The following is a 20,768-nucleotide window of genomic DNA, read 5'->3' as shown; positions in this document are numbered from 1 at the left end:
CACCTCCGGGGACCCCCACGCTGTCACCGGTGGTCACGCGGGAGGGCACGGGGCATTTGGTGTTGGATGGCTCGGTCGCACGTACGGTGGTTCCCCTTCAACCACAATGCCGAGCTCCTGGAGAAAGCATCCCCGTGAGGCCACTGCTTAGCCACAACTAACGTCAGGGGACCTCAACCAGAGCGAGGGCCAGCGCACACACCGGCCGCCCGGCTCGGCCGAGGAGCAGCCGATCGGCTCCAGCGCAGCGCAGGCAGGAAACACCTCCGAGGAGGAGCAGCACAGAGCGGCCGTTAGGGAGGGAAGGAAAATGCTGAGGCAAGGGCCCGACAGCAGCACCCTGGGCGGCTGCGGGGACCAGGCCCGCCGCCCCCGGGGGGGAAGGAGTGACAGCCGGTGCCGGGTCAGAGGTCGGGGCGGGGGGAACGGCCTCACCGGCCCGGCAGCTGCCCGGCTCCACCGGCAGCGCCGAGGTGCGCCACGGCCGGCCCGCCGGCCGCCTCGCCTGCCGGCAGCCCCACGGCGCCGCAGCGACCCACGGGCCGGTACCCGCGGCCGGGCCCACCCGCTGCCGGCGCCCCGCGCAGCGCGGGCAGGGCAGGCGGCGGCCCCCGGCTGGGCGGCCTGCCGCGGGCCTGGCTGCCGGCCCGGCCCCCCGCGCACCGCGGGGCCGCGCTGACTCACCTCGCCCGGGGGCGGCTCCGGGGGGGCGCTCAGCCGGGAGCATCGCAGCCCCCTCCCGCCGCCTCCTGCCGCCGCGGCTGCTGCGGGCGGCGGCTCCGCGCACCCTGGCCCGCCCCCCCCGGCCGGGCCGCCGCCGTGCCGCGCCGTGCCGCCGCGCAGGGGCGCTGCGGGAGGGACGGAGCCGCCTCCCGCCGCGGGGGGGCCGCGCACCCGCCCGCCCGGCGCCGCCTCCGTGCCCGCAGGGTCGGCGGCCCGTCCGCGCCCGGCCGGCGGGCAGAGGGCAGGCGGGGGCTGCGGGCAGGAGGCGTTTTGCTGGGGGGCGATGCGGCGGCTGCGGATGGCAGGTGTGTGCTGCGCTGGGCCGCGGGCCGGACGGCTGCTCTGAAAACGGTGTCTGGGGAGCGCTGGTGGCCCCTCGGCAGCCCGGTAACATTCATGGCGCTTCCTGCTCCTCGGGAGCTTCAAACGTGTATTACAGCACACAGAATTAAATTATTACCTGTAGCGCCTTCCACAGCCACGGGCATCATCCCTTCAGTAACTGTTGTTTCTAGAATTATATACAAATAAAATTACGTAAATACTTAAAACAACAAAAATAAACTTCCCCCCCTCCCCCCGTGCAGAAATTATTGAGGCAGAAAAGCACAGGCAGGGAGGATAACTGCCCGAGCAACAGCTGAGCTGTGTTGCACTATCACAAGCTCAGAAGTGGAATAGTCAAGACAGAAAGTGAAAGGCCAGTCTGAGATTCTGGGTGTTTATCAGCCCTGAACTGAACAGGAGGTAGTGAAGTGGTTTGAGGATTAAGCTCAAGCGCTCGATGATTGCGTTCTGTACACAAAAGCTCAGACTGGGCCACAGTCCAAGCAGAGTCAATAAAACGAGCAGACTCCGCTGGCCATCCCTCTCGGTAGCACAGCACAGGCGGTTTCCGCCCAGGACAGTGACTGGACTGCAGACAACATTAATTGGGATACCACAGGGCAAATGCATTACTACTGGCATCTTTTTATCTGTACCTCCCTTTCCTGAGAAAGGATCCCCCTCTTTCCTCAAGGAAACAAAAAAAATTTGCATTATTTTGCCCAAGGGAAGAAGTTGAGAGAAAACGACAAGTTTGCATAATTGAGGCAGACAGAGAAGAACGGGGGCACCGCGGGCATTCGACCCATCTAGTGTGAGTCCTCACCGAAGCGAAAGGGACACCGGTCCTGGCAGAAGACAACGCTCTCTCAAGGTCGCTCCCCTGCCACGCTAACGTACTGATGGGGTGCAGTCTTTGTATATGGATACAAAGGCCACAGAGGACACCACCCGATTAAAAGCTTGCCTACTCCTACAGTAAAGGCCTCTCCTGAAGGAGGTAGGAGACAAAAGCTGAATTTCATAGGAAGATGACCTGAGGCAGCAGAAGGCTCGTTTATCATCTGTCTCTGGAAGGATTTTTGAAGACTCTTCATCTCTGAGAATCTCCCCCACGGCTAATTAACCACAGAGAGAAGCCACGTCTGAGGAGACCAGGAATGCAGGCCTCCTGGAGTCTTGCAGAACTCAGAGAGAGAAACAACTATCGGCTCACAGAGTGGGGGTTTTATTACAAAATATTACTGTCATAAACCAGACGTCAGCTCCAACTGAAATGATTTAATCTTGATGGAGACTTTTTGGCAAGTTACTACAAATGCTTTTAGGGAGAACATGTATTTCAAATCGTTTCCAGTCATTGTTTGTGACCTGAAAAGGGAAAGCTGATCTTTGTAGTCGCAGACTACATTTACTGGAGCCACACAAGCCGTCTTTCCCTAAACTCCGACAACATTGCAAACACAGGGTTACCCTGCCGACACGCTAAGAATGTGACCATCTTCTGCAGCTTTGCTTGTATTACCTTTTCTTGGAGCTGTGTCTTTGAGGAGTTACACCCTGATCATCCCCCTTCCTTCTACTTGGTCTCTGAAGTGCCAGGGATAATTCCTAGAAAAAAAAAATTTCTCTCTGAATGGAGGAATTAAGACAAAACGTGTAACATTTCTGTGGAGGCTATTGCGTCACCTGGTACGTGAACAAGGAGTTACAGCTGATGACCAGAATATAGAAGGAGAACAATACAGAGTCATTTACAAGGTTTTCTTCATATATATATTTAAATATATAAAACATATAAATGGTTTCTTATTTAATTTAAAAGCCCAATCCAGACTGAGTTTGGCCACCTAGCTCGGACCGGGACCCGCTGCCTCACTCGGTGAGCATCGTAAGGTAAGCGCTGCCAACAGGAGTGTTCCAGTCTGACAAGCTACTCCAGCATAAGCAGAGCTGAACATAATAGGGCTCGGCATGGTTATTGCTTTCAGTGAGGCTCTGTGTAAAGATCTGGATTACAGCCTGTTAGAAATTATTACACTTGCTCAGAGAGTTCTTTCAGCTATGAAAATGAGGATTAGCAAAAACGGAGAAACTGCTGCACTGCACACAAACTGTTCTAATGTATTTTTCGCAGTGTTCAGAAAAAGAGGCAATGTAGTTGCAAGCTACTTAAAGTACAAAGTTGTCTATTAAAACAGTTGCTAGTATAAAACATTACAGAAAATAAAAGGCTGAGTCAGGTGTAAAGTCATTGAAATTAATTGAAAGATCTCTTTTTTTTTTCTGAAGACCTCTGGATCAAGCTCGGAATCACAGTAAAATGTGATATATGGAGAAACTACCAAACAACAATCTTTTTCTCTTAGCTAATAGATAGAGTGACACTAATAAATATGTACCTGACCACTGGATATTAGTATATTCAAAAATAATACTTTATAAAATAAATGCAATTCATACATATACATGCCATATAATAAACTCTGTACTATAAACCCACATCTGGGTTAAACTTGTCCATGAAATGGAAAGAACGCCGTGGATTTCTGTGGGCTTTTGGTTCAATGCATATGTTACTTTAGAAAGATTTCAATTTATGTGTCCTGTACTACTTTACCATATATCATGGTGAAAATACTTACCAAAAATAGTTACAAATGGCTCACTGCTTAAAAAAACAAACAAAAAAATTTAATGTCTAACAAAAAGCCCCAAATGAACTGAAAAATTAAAGCGAAGTAGTTATATTTTAAAAGTAAAATAAACAAAATTACATACAAATACCTGCCGGAACTGCACATTGCTAACTGTAGTAGATTTTGCTCGAAAAAGATTCAGTGGTGTCAGCTGACTCAGTGACTTGTTCCGCAGGTTAGATGAAAAATAAAGCAAATATAGCATAACACACAAAACTTCCATGGAAAAACATCTGGTGTGTTACAGGTGTGATATACGCATCTTGTGCTTCTGACATTTTCCAGTAACGGCAAAGGTAAAGTGTCTGAGCCCCATTTTATGGAAATGGTTTCTAGGAGCGTAAATTTTAATGTACAGAAAAACTTCTTGGTTTCTTTCATAAGCTAGAGGTGTACTTTGAAATCAAGAGTTTCTAGCTGACACAAAATATTCTGCTGTCCTTTAGCAGCTTTTAACTCTGAGCAAAAAAAAAAAATAAAAAATTCATTTACATCAGTCAGATTAGAAAGATAAGTTGAAGGTGAGATTTGTGCTGCTGGGACTTGCTCCAGAGTACAATGAATACAACAGAAAAGCTTTCTTTTCCATCAGACCTTTAAAATATTTTGCATAACATGAACAAAACTACTTTTTTAGTCAATCCTTTGCTAGGAGAGGCACTGCATTAAGGCAACTATGGCATTCATTTCTTCCTCTTAGGAATTTCTTCATAACACACCAGTTTGTACGTATCCCAGCGTAAATCTGGGAAGAAGTTAAGTCATTATGAGGAACAAAGTGGCTTTTCCCTACTGTTTCAAAGACTAAAAGCAACTATATTACCAGTATGAGAAAAATCCCAACAGAGAAACCAAGAAAGAGTCATCCAGTGAATCAGCAAATCATACACAGCTGCAAGCAATGTTAATGGTACCCAAGGACAAAATAGTCACAGCCAGTCGCAGTGGTCTGTCTGGTTTGGCAGGAAGCAGAGGACTCTCTTCCTCTGATTTTTAATCTAGAGAAGGCAAAGCAATGCGCAAAAGCAAGTAGGAGTTACAGAAACTGTGCTCACTGTGACTCTGCCTACTGGATGGGCATGTATGTACGTTTTCCTACTGGATAGGACTCTTCCCCCCACCCCCCAAATTCGATTTGTGTTTGCATGGTATCTGCTTATATAGTAGTCAACCTTTCGCCACCCCAAGAACCTTTTGAACCCACTGGCAGGTATCAAATTTGATGCGTGGTGACAGTCTCACAAATATCAAATTCCTACAAGGTTGCGTGAACATCCGTGGTTGGCGAAGGAAAGGCAGGCAAGAGAGTGCCCTCCGCGCGAGGAAAGCCCACAGCGTGAACTCCACAGCGGGCTCCCATTTGGCCAGTGAATCATTGTTCGTGCCTGAGCAGCAATTAAGATACGCCGTGAAGAACCGGGGGTGAGGTAAGGGAATAGAGGAGGGAGGAAAGGGAGAAGGGACAGCTGAGGCTTTTAAAGTGATGGGGAAAGGGAGCAGATTGTAAAAGCCTAATACACAAAGCCATAGGAAATCAAGCTTCGTTAGTTTTTCTGTCCACAGAGCAAATTGTTTACGTTGGGCTGCTGCTAACATTGATGCCATTGAATGTGTGCAAAAACACGATGGCCTTGATCCTGTCATAAGCTCCACTGCTACAGGTTGGGGAGTGTACGAAGCCCCGCTGACTCTGTAGTCCAGGCAGGAACTAGACACAATTTATGCAATTTAGCCACTGAACCTGCAACAAATTCTGCATGGGCCTGTCTTCACGGAGGGAGGGAAGCTTAACTGGCCAGAACTTTGAGATGGATCTGCTTAGACCTTCTCCTATAGCGGTCCCCAGAAAAGACCAAGCTTCTGAAACTTAAACAGCCCCCACACGCACACACATTTTATTCTAAATAAAAAGTAGAAATGTTAAAATAAAAATGCAAAACGACTAAGGCAGACAGAATAGTTAAAAATATGACGTATACTCCCACCTCCTCTGCCCACTGTGTCCTGGCAGGACGGGTCCTCGCTTCCAAACTTGGCTTTGATAACATAAATGTATGCCTTCTACCCTGTATTCTGAGTGTACTAAATAACTATGGAGCCTCACATGTTTTTAATAACTGCAGGTATATGACTGAAGGACAGCAAACTGACCAGTTCTCTCTGATCCCTAGGAAGCTCGTCCTGTCCCTTCTGAGAGCAAGGGTTCAGCAAATACTGGCATTCAAGCAAGAAATTATTTTCTATCATTGTCCTTTACATCCGCAAAAAAATTCATATAGGGTCAGTTATCCTTGTTTTCCTAATTACTAGTCAATAACTTGAGGTCAATAGGAATGTGAGTTCTCAGCCTTTGACTAAATTAAGTTTCTGAGAATAGCTTTTATAGGAAATACAATACCACTGCACAGCAAAATATTCCCTGACCAAAAGAAATTTTAATTGAGGTTCAGTATTCTACATGTTGAAAGCTTATTTAAGAAAATTACTTCTGATTTTATACAGTGTAATCTATTCTTCTCCTTTAATCCAAGGACTAGCTTTCACCATTTATATGGCTAAAAAGAATGGTGATAGCTCAAATCAGTTTTTAACTGAATTAGGTTTTTTTTTGAATCAGATACAAGCACAGTCATATCATTTTATCTCCCCGATTAAATTCAGGTCTACAATGTAGCCTTGTAAACCTAAACCAAGACCAAGGTGGGCATTTTTACTTAGTACCTGCAAATGTGATTTTTGATGAAAACTACTTGAGTGAGACAAGCAGTGAAATAGTCTTTTGTACTGAGGGGACACATTGCACCAAATTCAGACTAAGGCTAACTGCTGACTTCAGAGGCCTCATACCTAACTCCCTCCAGAGTTGAATTTGCCTCACTATAAACAGGAGCAATAAATGTCACTTTTCATGCAGAAGGAAGTCACAGAGGCCAGGAAGTCACAGAGCCAGGCTCTTCTCAGTGACATCCCTTGACAGGACAAGGGGCAATGGGTGCAAGCTGGAACACAGGAGGTTCCACATAAATATGAGGAAAAACTTCTTTACGGTGAGGGTGACCGAACACTGGCACAGGCTGCCCAGAGAGGTTGTGGAGTCTCCTTCTCTGGAGACATTCAAAACCCGCCTGGACGCGTTCCTGTGTGATATGGTCTAGGCAATCCTGCTCCGGCAGGGGGATTGGACTAGATGATCTTTCGAGGTCCCTTCCAATCCCTAACATTCTGTGATTCTGTGATTCTGTGAATTTACTGATGCCCTTCTCAAATTCTTGAGATGATAATCCTCACTATAAAGAACAAAGGACCTTAGTACTTAAGTGTCAGTAGGAGGATTGCTACAGACTTCAGTTATGCTGAGATTCAAAGCAGTATCTCTGATCAAAAATGATTGTGAAATAAATGGGGCCTTTTTAGACAAATAGAAGCACTCATCTATTTAAAATGTGTTTAGGACAGGTAAACTATGTTGTTAGTCATGCCACAGAATAGTAATAGCATCCTTAACATTCTCTGATAATATTAGAGTATAAAGTAACATTTCCATTTTTGTATTCTGTTTCTGGCTGAAAATAAAAATCATTAGTAACATGTAAGAAATGTTTTGGATGTTTTCTTTTTAGGGCTATCAGTGCAATGTGAGATAGACTTCACATAATGGTACAAATTGTTTCAGAAACATTGTACACAGCTATTCACCTGTTTCCTAAAATATCCAGATAATCACAATGTGTTTAAGATAGGACTTAACATACTGTAGTATTCTCGGTGGAAAGCTTCAGAACATCTGCTTATTTCAGAGTCTGAAGTTGAAGATAAAAATAAGACAAACAAAACCTCAGAAGATATTAATAGTTCCATACTTACCAAGCTCATTAATAAATTCATTGGATTCCTCCCCAGCAATGTTTCTTTTCCAAACCTGGAAACGAAATTGTTGACAGTGAACAAAAACAACATATGTTTCGTTTTCAACAGAATGTTAATTTGGGTTTGAAGAACCTGATTCTGCAGTGTGTATTGGCCTGAACTTCTATTAAAACCAATGACAGTTGGAGACACAATTCAAGCAAAGACCAGGTCCTACATTACTGGAATGACATTGTATTTGCCAAAGATTGAGAATGTATCACTTATGTCAGGCTAGTTGCCATGATATAGCTACTGTGAAACCCAGCCTGGTTTCAGGAAGCAGCTTCTCTTCAAAACAAAAACACATTGTAGAGAAAGTTTGTCCCTTCCACTTAATGTCCTATTTTACCCACAGTCACCAAATCGTCTTTCTCACAGTCACTCTAACAGAATTAGACAGTCGGAAGATAAGAAAATGGACCTCAGCTGTATGTATATGGCTGGAGGAATAATACCACTCCCAGGCATCAGGTTTCAATGCAGGATGACTACTTGCTCTCCCAAAGTCAGTTTGGAAGTGCCAGCACGATCTCAATGACCTTACAAAGGGAGTACTCAAACAGAAACTAAAAGATATTAGACTGTTTCCCAGTTTTGATTTTTTTCACTGCCTTGTTGGACAAGGACAAGGTTTAACCATAAGACACTTCACTAAAGTCAAGGCATTTTGGAGGCAAAGTGGAAAAAGGGAGCAAACCTGATAAATGGTATCGATTCAGAGTACACGAGTACTGCCAGAAAAATTACAGTGTAAGAGTTATACGTTCCGATTTAATGGCCCTACAGTGTATAAAAGAGTAATCACCTCTTGTTTTAGCCTCACAGTAAGGAACAGCAAGGTGCTGCCTTCTCATGTCATTGAGCTGTGAGGTCCCGGAGACAGGGCTGGACGTCACTCTCTGCTTGGCACCGTGACCAAAAGTGCCACCTGATTCCACCTGGCTGTTCCCCACTGTTGCACAAGGAGCACGGGTTCCTCTGCTGCGGCTGATACCAACATTTCAAACTGAGTACTTCCACTCTCAGAGACGTCTGAAATCTCAATCCACACCTGAATTTTTCAGCCAACCTTTTACAATATTTCCACTTTCTTTGTCTCTTGCAGATTGTGATCTATTTATAACAGCTCAGCTATTTCTAAACCTCAAGCAGACAGAAAACTGATGCGTCATTGTAAGGATATGCCTTCAAAATGGTTGGGTGGGAAAAGAAAAACAACACAGGAAGGTGACAAAAGCAGAAAAATAGCCTTTGTCTATGTAACAGTATTAACATTTCTTACCTTTTTTTCTATGCCATACCTCATGATTTCCTAAATCAGCACATCAACTATGAATTCTAAATACCTATGCTTTTAAAAGTAATTTACTAATTCCTTTTCTGCTTTCCCCTCTCTTCCCCCTGTTCTATTAATAGTTGAGAAAAGGGCTGTTGCCTGCAGGGTTGGACAATTTTATCTGCTTTTAGGATGTACAACTTAGCTCCCTGAGGATTTCATATATTGCTACAGTGTGCCGTTAACTGTTTATTACCAGAAGGTTCAAAACTGTCAAAGTACTTACAAGGGGGAAAAAAAAGAGAAAGATTCTAGGTGTAAAACCAACTGCAAAGTAAGAAAGAATTCTATTTTAGCATAATATATGGGTTTTTTTTTTTCACACAGAGAGAAATTCAGACATAGATCCCATATGAATTATAGGAAAAAAGCAGTATGGTCTCCTCATTTCAAAAAGAATACATTAGAGTTGGAAAAGGTTCAGAGAAGGTTGCTCAAAAGTTTGGAACGACTTCTCTGCCTGGAACAGCTGAGTAGCCTAATACTCACCAGTCAAGAAGAGAGGCAACTTAGCAGGGATAGAACAGATATACAAAGTATGAATTGGAGAAAGCAGGTAAATTTACTCTTTCTTCTCATACACGGATTAGGGCACATCAAATGAAGCTAGTAGGAGACATGTCCAAAGCTTGCAAAGATACTGTGGCTGCTAAAAGTTTGTCAAGTTCCAGGGAAGGCTGGACAAAGGCACAGAAGAGAGATCCCCACGTTACTAGATAGAAAAAAAAAATGCCACCACATCCAACTCAGGAGTCCCCTGAGCTGTAAACAGAGTGTGAGCCATGTTTGCCCTGTTCTTCCTTTTCCCCATGCAGCCCCTCAGGGCCGTTTTTAGGAGACAGTGTCCTGGGCTAGCCAGTCCTTCAGTCTGACTCAGCATGGTTGTTTTTATGTCTTTTTGTTTCAAGAGCTGTAATCTTCTGGGGAACAATTAAAAGAGATTAGAATAACAACAAATCAATAGTTCTCAAACATTTTGTACCACAGTTTATTTTCCCTTCAGTGTTTCAAAATATTGTACATTCTTATAATTAAATGTTTCGAGTAAACACTAAATCTGTTTTTGCAGATCACCTTCGGGCCACTGATGGTTTCATGGACCCTTGAATTCCCTAGGCCACCATGTAATAAGTGCTACTAACCCTCGTAGTTTGCCTTAAACAACAATTCATAGATGTACTGAGTTGGGAAGGCATTTTTCCTATTCTGCAGAGCCACTCTAACACACTTAAACCAGTAGCATTTCCTCCTCATGCAGGTCCATCAGTATAGGAGTGACAGAAGAAGAAGCCAGAATAAGCTATCAGCAGCTGGCTCCTTCTTGACATCAGTCACATCTAAGCCAGAAAAGCAGTAGTCAAATGTTCCTTGTGTCTTCCATAGCCTTGGTCACAGACAGCAGCAACAGCAGGGAACGTTAATGAAAGCCTAAGGTCTTAGCTCCTTCTTTCTTTGTAGCATGTGTGCTGAATACCACCACCACAAAGAGCGCAAATGCCATCAGCTCTGAACTGTAGGGGTTTTTATTATTCAGGTTGTAGTGGAATAAAAAAGTTAAAACAATTACCCTAAACACTATAGAGGGCAACTGCAAATCAGCCCTCCTGATGCCTAAAAACCCTTCAGACAGCACTCTCAGAAGTAAGACTTCTGATCTTGAAAATTCTCCACTAAACTGGGTTATTTATAATTTCCTTTGGCAAGAATGAAAATATCTATGGACATAAATGTACATGACACAAAGGTTGCCTGTCTACGTTGTATGTCTCTTGTACTTTCTAAATCAAGAATTTAAGCATCAACTACCATTCCAAATAGTAAAACTGGAGAAGAATTTTAAAGACCTCAAACTGCAACATATTTTAAATTTTGACCCAACAGCATTGAATTTTAAGTAAGTGCAGTATCACTAAAACAGAATGCAGTAATTGGTTTACAAAACCTGTCTTATCTTACCTACCTTTAGATATATTAGCTAAACAAAACTGGTAAACCTTTGGACTCTGAGCTGGGTGGGGGTGATCTCCTTGCAACAACAGTGGTGAACAAATATGCGTGGTTTATATACAAAAGGGTCAAAAGGAGGAAATGGGTATTGGAAGGATGGCTGCTAATTAACTCAGGCCTATCTGGGGGATGGAGACAGTGAATTAAAGTACAGTTCCAACTCTAAAGAGTTGAATTTTCATTTAGCTATTTACTGAGCTGAAGCACTTTATAAACATGGCTGAGCTATAGTTTTTTATGAGATAGGCAAATACTGCCCACATTCTACGTGTTAGATACGTGTGAAAGATTAACACAGATCTGCAAACAGTTCCCCTCCTGAACAAGAAAGGTGAAGGTTACACAGCATGGGTCACCAAAATCTTTGGCAAAAAGTTTCCAGGTATTTAAGATGAAGTGACATCTTCTAGAGAGGATGTCTTCCTTCACCTTCTAGAAGTAACTCCACATATTCCAGAGATCTGCTTCTGGTTGTTTTTATGCAGTGACAAAGTCACAATCAGTTGTTGCAGTCATTTTGTAGTGAGTAATTATGTTACCTACAAGCATTATGACTGCTTATTGTGAATAACTAACAAAAGCAAACACATTACTGTGAAACAGAGAGCTGACTGCTTGTGCAAATACCCTACAAACCTCCTAAAATTGCATTTGGGAGGACCTGACAGAATCTGGGGCTTTTTACTTCTGTAAATATTGGGCTTTTTTTTTTACTTAGAAAGTGGAGAAGGTGGGAAATACTCATATAGCTGGGAAATTTCCTCAGAAGAAAAGATAATTGAAATAATCCCGAGGAAAGGAGTGTGGCTGAGTGAGCGCATTTTAATATGGCATGGATTTGTCCTGTGTGGAAAAAAAATCCTCATTTCCTTCTGTGGAGCTGGGTACCAGCTGATAGACAGCAGCATTAGAGGCTTGCATGTGAAGCAGCGGTCAGGTTTTTTGTTTAGAAAGAAAAAGCATGCATCCCCTCTAACATACATAGAAGGCCCTCGTTGGATATCTGTTTATAACAGTTTACAGAACAGCTTTTCTTTTCTTTTTCAAAGAAGTGGAAAATATATTCCATGTGTTGATTTGTAAAGCAACATAGAAATTCAAAGCACGTGGTACCTGAATCCTCTTCCTCTGGATCCCTTCATCCTGGGTCATTGTGCTATGTGGCATTTTCTGGTATATGCACTGCAAACATATAAATAAACTATACCTATGCTTTAGCTCAATAATAGGAGCTATCTTTTGTGCAATGACAAGATGCCATTTGTTATCACCAGTGTATAGCATCTGTTTCAACTACAAAGTTAATGTTGATATTACAATGAGACGGTAAAGGTTACTTTCTTACTTGACAGAAATGAAAACTAAAGCAGAGAGTGAAAAAGCTACAAACTTATTTCTCAATGTCTGCTTCTTCTCGCTATTTAAAGAATGTTGAAAATTAAGATGACAGACAGCTACACCTGCAAAATTCAGCTGTCTCTTACTAGGAAGAAACTACTTGATGTGAATGTTCCAAAAGGCTCACAAAAGCTACAGGGATGGTAGTGGTGGCACAGGAAAAGGAATGCACAGTCCAAATGTGTTTCATGATTCTCCTCCTGAGTTGTGGGGGAAAAAAAAGATTTCCTTTAACATTTCAGATTGAAAATGGATTCTTCTTTCTTTTTTTTTTTTTTGTCTCTGCTTTCTTAGAAGATTGTTTAACTTCAGCATAAACAAACAAAAGATGTTTCTTCTTGGTGCTGGCCAGAACTTTATCTTCTTTATTTTTTTTTTAGACTACAAATGTCAATAAAATCACATTTCAAAGTGTCTTAAATTTACAAAATAATGTCCCAGGCTAATTCTACATGGTGCTACGTCTCCTAGGCAGAAGCACAGCCTTTAATTCAAGCAACAGATTTGTGTGCCTTAATATCTTGGCAGGTCCCAGATTGAAACCCTGCTGTTAACTCCTGCAGTTAACTATACAATAAAGCATCTTCTCACTCCCAGAGCCTGAAGAAGTGCTCTTAGCAACAGTTCTATAAGGTAGTGCCTGCATTTTTCTTGGCAGACAGAGGTGTGTCAAAGTATGACTAAATCACACTGTGTTGCATGTTATTTCTGAAATAATTATATATTCCTATATGCTGCTCTTAGCAGCATGAACCTCCGTTCCAGCCCACTATCGCAGAGACAGAGAGCGAGAGAGAAGGAGGGACTGTCCAGGTCTGGAGAGGAGAACCAGTGGCATCACGAAATCCCTGGGGCAGACGGAAGATTGAGATTACAGAGAGGAACCAACAATACCAGAGAGCATGTGTTTCCTTGTGAACAACTTAGATCTGTACTGTGCTCTGCCATGGCCGTCTCTGCCTTTCTTCACCGAGCAGTGAAGACTTCCCCTTCTGACTTGCTGCACATCCTTTCTACCAGGTTAACAATTATGCACAGAGCTGGTAAACCGAGTTGCACTGAAACTAGCATTTGCTCACAATTATCCCATATTGTAGGCTGGTAATTTATGCTTACAAACAGAATGTATCTACAGCAATGAATGATATATGCTTATTTTTTAATAGCTTAAAGGCCTCTACTTATTCTGCTGACCTATTTTTTTTCCCCCTCATTTTTAAGTTCTCCAGTCTGCTCTGCTGTCCTTTGCATTATTTGTGGCATTAAATGAGATATCTTTCCCTAGGCAATGTTCTTCAAAGGCATTATTTTATGAACAGTTTTAGTTGTACTCCAGAATTAAATAAAATAGAAAGAAATTTTGAAAAATATTCTTAATAATGACTTTTAAAATCAAATGTAGATCTTTTCAAGTGAAAATTAATACCTGTGCGAGGTGTCAGATGAGTAACGTGGAAAGGTTTGAATACACACACATCCATTTAATAAGATACTGACTGTCACGCTGTCAGCCAAACTGCCCTGCTGAAGAACCTCACTTTAATTTAGAGCAACAAATTCTTAAAATAAACATTTGAGATGCTCTCTGTACTCATCAAATCCCTGGACTGTCAGAAAGCTGCTAATTACCATCAAATGCTTTTGTGCTTAATTCACTGTGATTTGACTGAAACAAAATGAGGTAACTAGGTATTCACAACCCCTGAGAAGGAAAGGTTCAGCACCAGATGGTTCAAGATCAAAGCATGTAACATTCCAGCTGAACAACAGACAAAACAAGGAGGCCAATAGGAATGTTACATACAGCACTGAGCTCCTAAAATAGATTTTTAATGATTCTAAATTTTTTTAACAGCTTCTTGAATAATATCATTCCACCACAATAGATCATATGAGGAAAATTTCAGGCTAACAGTAGCTGGCAAGGTAAGTATATAATCTGCATTTAAAATCTGATGTACCTTCATTGATATAAAAGGTATGAAAAGCACTACCTTTAAAGTTAACTGAGCCAATGCTAAATGTGAGACAGAATTACAAGCGGCCCGATAGCACTTCAAAATGCTGCTGACAAAGGAATTACTGCAATGTTTTAAAGTAAATCAGTCAAGTGACATGAACTTACTATTTGGAATATTGTTCCTCCCCTCAGGGTGGGTATGTAATTCCAGTATATTATAATTACGAGTTACATAAGATTCAGTGGAAGGTTATAAGGATATATTTAAAATATTAATCACCATTCAGAAATAAGACTTTTAAAACATCAGGATAATTAGTTCTATTAAGGTTACATCTCCATTGATACTGCTCTAGCTCTTGCTAACCTAAGTCCATCAGCTGATCTTTCTGTTGTGTCACATGCAAATGTGTTAATTAGGCTTATTCATAACTTCCTTTGTTTCTGAGCTGATCAGTGGAAGGAATTATGCCTACATTTTTCATTCCTACTCTAGGGTAAAATCTCCAGAGCTACAGGAGACAGGCTGGCAGCGGGGGGGGCACTGAAGTCAGTGAGCCCAGGTCCCTACTGCATTGTACCTGTGCAGTCCTGGTCTGTGAAATGGGTCTGGCAAACTGCTACATCTTGTCGGGAAGGTAAGTTGCCTTGTGACAGGATTTCGCACTCCAGTGTGCACTCCTTTTCCATGAAGAAAGTTACTTCACGGGGCTAAAACCATTCAAATATCAGGTTTCAGGTTTCGACTCACTAGGAGAAAATTACATGCCCTATGCAGTACTTTTTTTAAAATCTCCTATACTTTGAGAGTCAAATTTCATTAATTGGCTGTTATTTCATCTCTCTGAATCATTACAGACCACATCCTGATGTATGATTCTGCATCAGTAATATATATGGAAAATCTGATGCTGGTGAGAAATCTAGTCAAAATAAATTTATGGGTAGAGTTTTGGATTCAGAAGAATGCATGTAACTAACTCAAGTTAGGACAAATTTGATTAGGATTACATATTGTAAAACCTGTATTCCAGATAGCTAAGTCAAGCCAAGGCAGAACCTGAAAGCTGTTCTGTACCCTTGGTTCTTGGAGTCTATCAGAGATATTTCCTAGGAAGCAGCAGTACCACTTTGTACTCTACACCACTAGTCTTACAAGTTCTGTTTTCCTAACTATTTTCACTGCTATTTTCATGTAATACAAGCAAAGCACCTCAAATAACATCCTGTTAACATAAATAAGCTTGAATTTAATTCCTCATAGAAGTACAAATTTAGAGTAAATCTTGAATTAACTGATATTCTGGGACAGCGCTATTTCAAGAGGTCCAGCAGGGATGGTATTTTGAAATACAGACCCACACTGTGTGAAAACCACATGCCTTTTTCTCTTCCTACATACAGGCAGCTCTGACTCTCACAGAACCAAGCACATACATCGTGAGCAGAACAAGGGACATGATGACATGAGATGTGACACAAATATTATTTGCTAAGCAGACTCCTGAAGTCTTGTAGGCAAGCTTCCCCGAGTGAGGAGTGCTGGCTGCCACTGTACCATCACTTGCACTACCATGGAAAAAGAAACTCAGTTTCATTCTTTCCAGACCTGGGAAACTCAACCTTAAGAAGTAATTATACACCCCAAGACACCCTCAGCAGTAAGATATCCTTGGGGTATTTTTTTGGTCCAGTAAAAGTAACCGTCCTACCAACAGAAAATTCACTTTCCTGTGGCCCCATTCCCACACACACTCCCTACAGCTATTTCCACCCACACTACGGCTCTTTTTAACTGTGTTTAAAAAGCTGAGAGAGAAATGTGCTGCTGCTGCTAGTGCTCCTCCTCCTCAGGTGGGCGGGTTGGTAGCTGGTCAGTTTTCTGCAGCATTTCTCATTGCTGGATGCGTGGGAGGCCGAGAGCAGGAAGGGGAGGAAGCGGTCCTCTTAGGAGGGGAGGCATATCAAAGCAAGTGGGAAGCAAATAGCCCCTTCCCACCTGCACATGTGCAATTACATGCAAATGAAAAACTAACACAATAGATCTGCAAGCAGACCTTTCCAAGCTGTGGTCCTAAAAGGTATCAAACAGCTTGGGTCTCAAAGCCAGATTCAGGGGTGACCAGATCTCTAGGAAGACAGCATTTTCCACCCACGAAGAAGAACAGACCCGTGGGGAGGGAAGGGGGAAGGGAAGAGGGCGTTCCTTACAGTTATGGTTTTGTGCGTAGGTGGAGGGTGGTTCGAGGGGAGGAGTGACAGATTGCTTGTGGCAGCAGGGAAGAAAGATGTAGGAGGGTGTTTGCCCAGGGTCCTGTCTAACCTGGGGGTACTGGCAGGCTGGCTGCAGCACGAGTGGTATGTTGAAGCCGGGGTGGTGGGAGGGGAGAAACCCACTGGTGGATGGACGTTGCTTGGGGCCTCTCTCCCGGCCTCATCGACACAGCAGCATCTGCAGCAGCACCCAGCCACCCCCACGCTTTCTCTGGTGCACTCTGAGGCCAAAAGAAAATGGAAACTACTTCACTCACACAGTTTCATTATGGATTTGCTTTCATCCTTTTCCAAACACTTCTAGTTCCCCACTGATAAGATGCAAATTAACTGGTTAAAAAAAAAAAAGGAAAAAAGGAAAAAAAGGGGGGGTCCCTCTCACACACTTTCTTGTTACAGGAGAAATTCGCTACTGCATGCCATTAGCTGTGCTCTCATCCCAAATCTATGACTTCAGACGTTCTATGGATGCATTATCTGAGAAGTCTCTGACTAAAAGCCCTGGGGAAGGCACTCTGTTCCCATGGGATTATTCATGTTACAGACTAAAATTTGTGTCTCCCTATTACATAGGCGTTCCCTGTGTTTCAGTCCTTCCCTGGGCTGGCCTGTTAGAGAGTGGAGAAACAGATTAGTTTTCCACTTATTTTAAGTCTACTTCTACTCTCACTGACGTCAATGGAAGACTCTCCACTGCAGTACTAGGTGTCTGTGTTGGAACAAGGAAATTTGAACCTGTGTCATCTGAGGAGGTGTTTTAGAATATTGTCAACTGAGACTGGACTAAGAAAAAACACTTTGAGGATTGCTTGTCAGTCCAGTAATAACCAGTTAGCAGGGATGAACTGGAAATTCTCCCATTCTGTTCCTCAAGCCTTCACAGACTCATTTTTCCTTACCTTCACACCCTGTAAGGGTGCGCTTCCTACCCACACATAGAGAAATCAGATGCTAGCTGTTAGACCAGCAGAGGAAAAGATTAAATTTACAGCAAGCCTGGACACAGGAGCACGGCACATGATTAAGTACTTGTACTATTTATTATCTGGTCTCGGTGAACTACACTGGGAGCTCTCAGAGGCAAGTAAGTGAGAGGTACAAATTAATGATTAATTAGGGGCATATAGGTGGCATACAGAACACAGCTGAGTTGCTCTTGGAATCCTTCTTGGGAGCAAGAGCTCCCACATCACGAAGTTATATGTTTTTCTAGAAAAGAAACCAAAAAACCCCAGAAACAAAACCCCAAAACATCTGCTCAACTCTAAAGTCCTCCTACAGTCTGCAATTTGTTTTTTCTTTCCAAACCTGCTGAACGCACTGCCAGGAAATTTCTCCAAGTGGAGGAATTACAACCTGCCTATCTTTCTGGCTATTGCACTCATACTCACCGAGTTCCTGGCGTGGTTACTAGGGGTGCTGCTCACCCCTAGAATATCCTCTTTGCTAATAGTAATATCATCCATAAACTCCCAGATTAAAGGTCATCTCATTCTGCTTATTCTCATGTGTCTACATTATTTTCACATTTCCACTTATAGAAGTCTTTTATTTACTTTTTAGAAAACATTTTCACTTTGATATTCCACTCTGCAGAAACCAGGGTGTGCAGGAGGACTATTAAAAACCAGGATGATAATCTGAGTTACTTTTTGGACTGGCTTTCAGTCACTAAATGGCTGTCTGTGACAAAATGGCAATTTTCTACCACCACCCTCCACCTTCTCAAAACTAGAGGTAAATTCAAGCTATCACCAGCATGTTTTAAAATGAAGTAGAATGCTAGGCTCAAGGAAGATGGCCTGCTGTCACCACCCCTTCTTCTTGAAGCAACTTTTAAAAAAAAGAAGGGGGGGAAATTTAAACATTAAGCATAAATTCAGTGAATTCAGTGTCAGCACTGTGGAAAGAAATCAGCTGTTGCAAGACAATGCTTGCTGTTACTTCATCATTTACAAATGAGCAGGCCCCACTATTGTTCTAAATCAGACACACAGCTGGAAGACAACAAAGAAAGGGGTCTACACCATTATTTATACTGAGGCTGGGGGGGAATAGATGGGGGGGAACAGATTAAAACCAGCATAAGTAGAAGATGAATCAGACCACTGACTTCTATTTTGGACTCTAGAAACAGACATCCTATGTAACCATGTCCTGATCACAGCCTTGCCCACGTGCAGGTGGCATATATTAAGAGATTTCCAGGGGTTTCAAACAGCCTCCACCTGCTTTTACCCAAGGTTAGCTTCCACACGCTGATTTCTTAATTTCCACACCACCACTAACAAAAAGATTACCCTACAGAAAGGTTCTGTTCATATTTGTCTGTGAAAGGTGTAGAGTTTCAGACATAAGATATGAAGTACAAAAATGTTATCTGCTTATCAAACTCCCCATAATTTGGTTATGCCTGGATGAGAGATGCAGAGTTATCTCATCCTCAAAAATAATTAAAAAAATTCTAAGTCAGGGTTCAGATTTGGCAACTGTGATAATTTGGTGTCATTTAGACTGGTTTAGATTTAATTGCATGTACTTGCTGTAAAACAGCATACGGGGCTGTATATACTCAAGATGACATTAATAGGCTGCATCTTTGACGATCATATAATCTGTAGGCAAAAGTTTGAATAGTCTGGATTGCCTTATGAATTCTGCAATTAATTAGTTTGCAGTAGGCAGTCTCTCAATGCCTGCAAAAGCACCTCACATCCTGGTCTCAATTATTTTTTGTTTACAGTGTGTAAGACTGAAAACTGAGACTGCATAATACAGAAATGTTCTGTTTCTTTTTTTGTGCCTATTTAGTTTGATTAAGATTTTTACAGCCAAATCTAATATACCCCGAGAGCTACTGCAACGGAAATGCCAATACAGATGACGCTGCTATAAGCAGGGGCTGAACCATTTTTTGAAATGAAGAGCAAGGTTGCCCTCTGGGGACTTCTCTAGGAGTGCTTCTGAGAGCTGGGATTTTTTTTGTTCCAGCACAATAATTTTGCTACAAAGTTTTAAGATTTTTTTTTTTTTAAAAATACAAACGTGAATCAAGACAGACAGTGCTAAGAACTTGCGACACCAAGAGATGATGAAGCTACATTTCTACGTAATACACTGTACTGTCATTTACTCCATGGTTCATCACACTTTTCAGTACCAGTCTCATGCTGGTGGTATGTGGCAGCCTAAAAAAACCTGGTTTGACGTAGTTACTGAAATAAAAGCAATTTTAGTATTATGAAGTCCTGCTATGATGTCCATAAATTCTCAAGTGCCTTAATATTCTATTTTTTTAAAAAAAATGCAGTTTTCCTGGTTGCAATTTCTGAGTTTATTTACACTGAACACATGCTGTTTGAGCTCACAGTTCTGCCCCTAGCTACTGTCAGGGCAGTAACCACGTTAGCTTCTCAATCCCAGTATTTACCTTCTAGGATAACCGGTTTTTGGTGGGATGTTACTTCAGAGCAGCTCCTTAATCCTGGCTCGCTCCTCTGTGTGTCAGTAGCTATGAGGGCAGCACAGGTGTGGCAGCAGGTGTACGGGATGAGGAGAAACAGGGCGGTCAGAAATTAAGAAACCGGTTTTGCTGCTGAAAACAATACACCGTCAAAATACCGTTTCAGTCCACAAAGTTCGGCTCTGAAAGTCATTTGGCAACGCAGCTTTCTCCACCTTGGCCAGCAACCACCATGGTTTATGTTATTGCTACACAGGGCGTCATTTGCTCCACATGAACAGCCTCGCCTCACACCCGGCCTCCTCCAGGACGGGGGAGCAGCACTCCTTCAGCCCAGCTCCTGTCAGGGTAAGGAGAAACCCCTCACACAACCACCGAGCAAGGGGCTCGCAGCCTTGCTTACAAACCCCAAGCCCTCGCCCGGTTCACCTGCCTTTGTTAGTCGCTACACTGGCTGGAAAAGGGCTGCTCAGGCGGAGGAAGGCGACGGCCGCCTCCGGGCTCCCCCCCGCTCGCCCTCCCGCCCTCACGGGAGCGGGGGGCAGCCCGGAGGCGGGCGGCCGCTCCTCAAGGCCGCCCGGAGGAGCTCGAGGGGAGGCTGAAGGGAACGGGGCCCGGCCCGCCAACCGCTCCCCCGCGCATGCGCCCTATCCCCCCCCCCCGCCGCCGCTC

At 43.2% G+C, this 20,768-nt stretch overlaps 1 protein-coding gene and 1 long non-coding RNA gene across 4 annotated transcripts in view; both read right to left on the bottom strand.

The window, feature by feature from the left end:
• Positions 1-787, bottom strand: part of MFSD6 (major facilitator superfamily domain containing 6) — a 29,028-nt gene extending 28,241 nt beyond the window's left edge. The window contains exon 1 of the mRNA XM_068408202.1: positions 685-787. The gene's annotated coding sequence lies outside the window, so the exon portion shown is untranslated. The remainder of the gene's footprint in view (positions 1-684) is intronic.
• A 1,701-nt stretch (positions 788-2,488) lies between these two features.
• LOC137666993 (uncharacterized) lies at positions 2,489-20,722 on the bottom strand. 3 transcript variants are annotated; one of them, XR_011048743.1, is made up of 5 exons: positions 20,530-20,722; positions 20,312-20,436; positions 20,064-20,228; positions 7,614-7,668; positions 2,489-2,661 (listed from the first exon to the last, which is right to left on the bottom strand). It is a non-coding gene; the product is annotated as an uncharacterized lncRNA (long non-coding RNA). The 3 variants fall into 3 exon arrangements; XR_011048742.1 differs by lacking the exons at positions 2,489-2,661; positions 7,614-7,668 and having other exon boundaries at positions 19,969-20,228; XR_011048744.1 differs by lacking the exons at positions 2,489-2,661; positions 7,614-7,668 and having other exon boundaries at positions 19,969-20,225.
• Between the last annotated feature and the right edge of the window lie 46 nt (positions 20,723-20,768).

The sequence above is a fragment of the Nyctibius grandis genome, chromosome 9 (assembly GCF_013368605.1).
Source record: "Nyctibius grandis isolate bNycGra1 chromosome 9, bNycGra1.pri, whole genome shotgun sequence".
NCBI classification, from domain to species: Eukaryota; Metazoa; Chordata; class Aves; order Nyctibiiformes; family Nyctibiidae; genus Nyctibius; species Nyctibius grandis.
This window is presented reverse-complemented; position numbering and strand designations above follow the sequence as displayed.